Raw genomic sequence first — 7,035 nt, forward strand, 5'->3', positions numbered from 1 at the left:
CACCAGCTGTAGCAGCCAACAACTTTGAGATCAAATCAGGACTCCTCAACGTGATCGAGAACAACAAGTATCATGGCTTGGCTCTAGAGGACCCATTTGATCACTTGGACAGGTTCGACAGCTACTGTGGGTTGTCAAAAACCAATGGTGTGTCTGAGGATGCCTTAAAGCTGAAGTTATTCCCTTTCTCTCTGGGGGATAAGGCACGACAGTGGGAGAAGTCTCTACCAAGTGACTCAATCACCACTTGGGATGACTGCAAGAAAGCTTTCTTGGAGAAGTTCTTCTCTACTTCAAGAACTGCTAAGCTGAGAAATGAGATCTCCAGTTTTCAACAGAAAGGCTTGGAAGGCTTCAGTGAAGCCTGGGAGAGATTCAAGGGCTACCAAGCTCAATGCCCACACCATGGTTTCTCTAAGGAGAGCTTGCTGAGCACATTCTACCGTGGTGCTATGCCTAAGTATAGGCCCAGACTGGATACAGCTAGCAATGGGTTCTTCTTGGGGAGAACTGAGGAAGATGCAGAAGAGCTGGTTGACAACATGGTAAAGAATGATGCAGTCTACAGTGGAGACCACGACAGAGGCAGTCGAACAGATGACAAGCAGACGAGGAGGGAGTTATAGGCTCTCCAGGATAAGATTGACATTCTCATTGCTGATAACGCCACCCAGGAGCAGCTGCACTTTGTTGGTAACCCAAACAAAGAAGCCACACCTGTTGTCCAGGAAGTAGATGGTTTGGAAGGGCAAGAAGAGTTGTGCTTCATCAACAACAATGGTAGATGGTACAAGAAAGAGCCAAAATTTCAGTACAACAACTACCAACAGAGATCTTACCCCAACAACCAATAGAGTGGTTATCAGCCTCGGAACAACCAGCAAGGCAGCTATCAGCCTCAAAAAAACCTCCTCTCGGTTTCAACAACAAAGGACAACAACCTGCCCAACAACAACCTACTACTTCTACCTCTACTCCTCCAGTCAGCAGCACTGATGCCCTACTAAAACAAATCTTGGAGTCTCAGACAAGAAGTGAGAAGCATGTTGGTTATGAGTTGAAAAACCTTCACGCAAAGATTGATGGAAGCTACAATGAGCTCAACAACAAGTTCAGAACCTTGGAGAACCAGTTTGCTGCCATGAACACTCAACAAAATCGCCAACAAGGTTCTTTACCTGGAAAATCTGAGCAAAACCCCAAGGAGACCATGAAAGCTATCACCCTCAGGAGTGGTAAGGAGTTACCTCAGAAAGCTCTCACCAAGGATGCTGAGAAACAAGGTGAGGGGGTTGCCATCAACATAGATGATGAAGTGGTGATTGTTGATGAGAAAATCAATGATGAAATCTTGGAGAAGATTGTGGAAGCGAAAGGTAAAGGAAAGGTTGGGGAAGAGAAGAAAACAGTGAAAGATGGTGAAGTTGTTGCTCCAGCAAGTGAGAATTCTTTTGTTCCTCCTCCCTATGAACCCAAACTACCATTCCCTGGTAGATTCAAGAGGCAGCTGCTAGAGAAGTACAAAGCTCTATTTGAGAAGCAAATGAGTGAAGTTCAAGTCACAATGCCCATCATTGATGCTTTCATGCTAATTCCTCAATATAGCAAGTTCCTGAAAGATGTTGTAGCTGCAAAGAAGAAGGAGATGGAGGGCATGATGATTCTCACTCATGAGTGCAGTGCCATCATCCAGAGGCTTGTTGTTCCAAAGAAGCTAGAAGATCCAGGATGCTTCACATTACCTTGTGCTCTTGGACCTATGGTATTTGATAGATGTCTCTGCGATTTGGGAGCTAGTGTCAGCTTGATGCCTTTATCTGTTGCTAAGAAGCTTGGTTTCACTCAGTACAAGAAGTGTAGACTGTCTCTGGTATTGGCTGATCGTTCAGTGAAGTACCCGGTGGGTATCTTGGAGGACCTCCCCGTTATGGTTGGAAAATATGAGATCCCTACAGACTTTGTGGTGCTTGAGATGGGTGAGGAAGCTGCAGATCCTTTAATCCTTGGAAGGCCTTTCTTAGCTACAGCAGGAGCAATTGTTAATGTGAAAGAGGGCAAGATTGATCTCCACTTGGGTAAAGGGCATGTTCTTCACTTTGACATCAAGGAGGTAATGAAGAAACCAACAGTTCAAGGGCAAGTTTTCTACATTGAAGAGATGGATGCCCTTGCTGATGAGCTCCTTGAAGAATTGTCAATAGAAGACCCTCTACAGCATGCTTTGACGATAGAGAGGCCAGCTGAAGTGATTCAGAACCTGGAGAGTGCTGCCTATGGGATGATGTTGGATTCACACAGAGGATTTGGTAGTAAGGATCAGTATGAGGAGCTGCCTCAAATTGTCCATCAGGAAGCCTCGGTCATTCAACAAGGGGACACCCAGCAAAACGACTGGAGCGAGCTTAAGGCGCCTAAGGTGGAGCTTAAACCTCTCCCCAATGGTGTAAGGTATGCATTTCTTGGTCCTAATGGAACTTATCCAGTCATTGTGAGTAGTGAACTTACTGAAACTGAGCTATCTGAACTTTTGAAAACACTTAAAAGATTTAGAAAAGCAATAGGTTACTCACTTGATGACATCAAGGGAATATCACCCTCTTTGTGTATGCATAGGATACATCTTGAGGATGAATCAATGACTTCTATCGAGCATCAAAGAAGGTTAAATCCTAACCTGGAGGATGTTGTAAAGAAAGAGATTCTTAAACTCTTAGATGCTGGTGTTATCTACCCTATCTCAGATTCTAAATGGGTATCTCCTGTGCATGTTGTGCCAAAAAAAGGTGGTATAACTGTGATTAAAAATGACAAGGATGAATTGATACCAACAAGAACAGTCACTGGGCATAGGATGTGTATTGATTACCGCAAACTAAACTCTGCATCTAGAAAGGATCATTTTCCACTTCCATTTATTGATCAGATGCTTGAGAGACTTGCAAATCATCCATTCTATTGTTTTTTTTATGGATATTCAGGATTCTTCCAGATCCCCATACATCCCAATGATCAGGAGAAAACAACATTCACATGTCCTTATGGTACCTTCGCATATCGAAGAATGCCATTTGGTCTATGTAATGCTCCAGCCACCTTTCAAAGGTGCATGATGTCAATCTTTTCTGATCTGATTGAGGATGTTGTGGAGGTGTTCATGGATGATTTCTCTGTCTATGGATCTTCGTTTTCTGCCCTTTTTGTCAAATTTGTGCAGGGTCCTACAGAGATGTGAAGACACCAACCTTGTGCTGAACTGGGAGAAGTGTCACTTCATGGTCAAAGAAGGGATTGTGCTGGGGCACAAGATTTCAGAGAAGGGGATTGAGGTGGATAAGGCCAAAATCGATGTTATGGTTGGTTTGCCCCCACCAAAGACAGTGAAAGACATCCGAAGTTTTCTTGGTCATGCTGGGTTTTACAGGAGATTCATAAAGGACTTCTCCATGATCACTAGACCATTGACCAGGCTGCTGTGCAAAGAAGCCACCTTCAGCTTTGATGTGGAGTGTCTAGAAGCCTTCAAGAAGCTGAAAGGTGAACTCATCAGTGCTCCAATTGTCCAGCCACCTAATTGGGATCTCCCCTTTGAGATCATGTGTGATGCTAGTGATTATGCTGTGGGAGCTGTTTTGGGGCAGAAGAAAGATGGCAAGACCCATGTGATCTACTACGCGAGCCAAACCCTGAATGATGCTCAGATGAGATATGCCACAACAGAGAAGGAGATGCTAGCCATTGTCTTTGCCTTTGAGAAGTTCAGAAGCTACTTGGTGGGATCTAAAGTCATTGTCTACACAGATCATGCTGCGTTGAGACACCTTTTGGCGAAGAAGGATGCAAAGCCCAGGCTCTTGAGATGGATTCTTTTGCTGCAAGAGTTTGATTTAGAGATCAAGGACAAGCCAGGAGTTGAGAATGGTGTAGCTGATCACTTGTCCAGGCTGAGAGTGGAGTGTGGCATTCCCATTGATGAAGGACTCCCTGAGGAACAGATCATGGCTATTGGAGCAGTGATAGCAGTTTGTGAGACTGGAAGGAAGCTTGAAGAAGTCAAGGCAACAGAAGAGAAAGAACCTTGGTATGCTGATTTGGTGAATTACCTAGCCACAGGAAAAGAGCCTTTGAATCTTGTGGGTTATGCCAAGAAGAAGTTCTACAAGGATGTGAAGAGATACTACTGGGATGAGCCCTACCTCTACATTCTCTGCAAAGATCAACTTTATAGGAGAGTGGTTGCTAATGAGGAGATTGATGGGATCCTTACACAGTGTCATGGATCATCTTATGGAGGCCACTTTGCTACCTTCAAGACTGTTGCTAAGGTGTTACAAGCTGGATTCTGGTGGCCACACATGTTCAAGGACACACAAGACTTTGTTTCAAGGTGTGATTCATGCCAAAGGAGGGGAAACATCACCAAGAGGAATGAGATGCCTCAGAATCCAATCCTTGAAGTTGAAGTGTTTGATATGTGGGGTATTGACTTCATGGGGCCATTTCCATCATCACATGGAAACAAGTACATCCTGGTAGCTATTGATTATGTCTCAAAATGGGTGGAAGCTATTGCAAGTCCCACCAATGATGCAAGAGTGGTAATCAAGATGTTTAAGAGCACCATCTTTCCAAGGTTCGGAGTTCCAAGAGTTGTAATCAGTGATGGAGGGTCTCATTTCATCAACAAACTGCTTGAGGGACTTCTCAGGAAGAACGGTGTTAAGCACAAGGTTGCAAATTACAAGTGGTCAAGTTGAGATTTCTAACAGAGAGATCAAGTCCATTCTGGAGAAGATTGTGGGAATTACACGGAAGGATTGGTCAGTTAAGCTTGATGATGCGCTTTGGGCTTACAGGACAGCTTACAAGACACCTCTGGGGACCACACCTTTCAACCTATTGTACGGGAAAGCTTGCCATCTACCAGTTGAGCTTGAGTACAAGGCACTTTGGGCAGTAAAGTTGCTGAACTTTGACATCAAGAGTGCCAAGGAGAAAATGCTTTTTCAGCTACATGAGCTTGATGAGATAAGAATGGATGCCTTCGAAAACTCAAGGATCTACAAGGAGAAGACTAAATCTTTCCATGACAAGAATATCCTAAAGAGAGAGTTTAAAGAAGGAGATCAAGTTCTTCTCTACAACTCAAGACTGAAGTTGTTTCCAGGAAAGCTTAAGTCAAGGTGGTCCGGCCCTTTCAAGGTCAAAGAGGTTAAGCCATATGGAGCAATAGTTTTGTGGAGTACTGATGGAAGAGACTTCACAGTCAATGGGCAAAGGGTTAAGCTCTACATGGCTGATGCACCTGAGGAAGATGGAGTTTCAACTCCACTGTCTGATCCTACCCCAGCCTAGTCCAAAAGGAGGCAAAGTCAAGCTAGAGACTTAAAACAAGCTCACTTGGGAGGAAGTCCCATGCGTATCCTTGTACATATTGCATTGGTATTTTCATTTTCATCATATTTCATAAAAAAAAAAAAAAGAGGGGAAAGTGTTGAAGTAGTGTTCAGGTGGTTCATCGATCCGGTCAAGGCAAGGACTCGAGCGTGGGAGTGAGGTTCCGAAGCGACGCCACGAGGTCGCTCCAGCTGGGAGCGACGTGATGAGAGCGACTGGTCCAAGTCGCTCGCATATTCGGTGTCCGGAGCTCGAGAGTCGCTTTGGGAGCGACGTCTCGCAGCGACCACGTGAGGTCGCTTGCGTTTCTGTCGCTGGGAGCGACGTGATCAGACCGACTGGTCCAAGTCGCTCGCATATTCGGTGTCCGGAGCTCGAGAGTGGCTCGGGGAGCGACGTCTCGCAGCGACCACGTGAGGTCGCGACTGGTCCAAGTCGCTCGCATTTTCGGTGTCCGGAGCTCGAGAATCGCTCTGGGAGCGACGTCTCGCAGCGACCACGTGAGGTCGCTTGCGTTTTCTGTCGCTGGGAGCGACGTGATTAGAGCGAGTCGGCTAAGTCGCTCGCGTTTTCTGTCTCCGAGGCTCGAGAATCGCTCTCGCAACGACATCTCGCAGCGACCACGTGAGGTCGCTCGCGTTTTCTGTCGCTGGGAGCGACGTGACGCAGCGACCACGTGAGGTTGCTCGCGTTTACTGCGACACGGAGCGACCTATCAGAGCGACCACTTCAGGTCGCTCCCGAGCCGGTCCAGGTAAGTCCCTCTTCGATTTTGTCCGGTTTAATTCGAGTTAACCAGCCCTAAACCTAACCGGACGACCCTAGACCTACCCATACCCACGACCTTCATCTCTTTCACTCTCCCTTCCTCTCACAAACACTCATACTCTCTCAAACAAACCCACACCAAAAATCTCCTAACTTTCTCAATTCTCACCCAAATCTCCTAGTTCTTGTTTCTAAATCTAAGCTTTCGCCCCAACAGTCTACTCCTCACCACCCATTGCCCATTTCCTTCCATCCAAAGCAAGGTATTGTGTTTTTAAATTCAAATTCGTAGGTCCATGAACCCTAGAATTTGAAAGTCGAAATTTGGTCATTTTCTTGCTTGATTGTGGTAAAATAGACTAGGGAAAGCTTATATATCAAGTTGGGTTGTTGAATTGATGGTGGAACTGAGCTTAATTTGAACTTTGGCAAAATTAGGGTTCATGGATTTGGGGCTTTTCGAAATTGATCCTAATTGAGTGTGTTAGTGGGTGAGTTAGTATGTTAAGGTGTTGAAAGGTTTGATTAGAGAACCCTCTCATTCTAGAATTACTTTGATTATTGAATTTTACTTGTCTTGTAATTTTACATGATGAAAAGATTGAGAATTGTGATTCTTTACGTTGCTTCTTGAAGTTTACATTTGCAAAGTCAATCGACTTATCCCTTTCCAAGTTTTGTATTTCTCAGGTACAATGGTTAGGAAAACTAAAGGAAAGTCAGATGCTGAGAGGCAAGAACCTGAAAGTCAAGAGTCTTCGTTGAGAGGAAAGGCTTTAGCCTCGGAACGAGCTGGTTCTGGGACACAAAGGACTTCTCGACAGAAAACTGTGGCTGCAAAGAAGGCAAAGGAGCAAGAGAAGAGGGAAGGAA

The 7,035-nt window shown here is 45.2% G+C and overlaps 1 non-coding gene across 1 annotated transcript; it reads right to left on the reverse strand.

The window, feature by feature from the left end:
* Nucleotides 1–305: 305 nt before the first annotated feature.
* Nucleotides 306–412, reverse strand: LOC125584602. The gene has a single exon (XR_007321514.1). It is a non-coding gene; the product is annotated as a small nucleolar RNA R71 (small nucleolar RNA).
* Nucleotides 413–7,035: the final 6,623 nt, after the last annotated feature.

Source organism: Brassica napus, chromosome C3, assembly GCF_020379485.1.
Source record: "Brassica napus cultivar Da-Ae chromosome C3, Da-Ae, whole genome shotgun sequence".
In the NCBI taxonomy this organism is placed as follows: Eukaryota; Viridiplantae; Streptophyta; class Magnoliopsida; order Brassicales; family Brassicaceae; genus Brassica; species Brassica napus.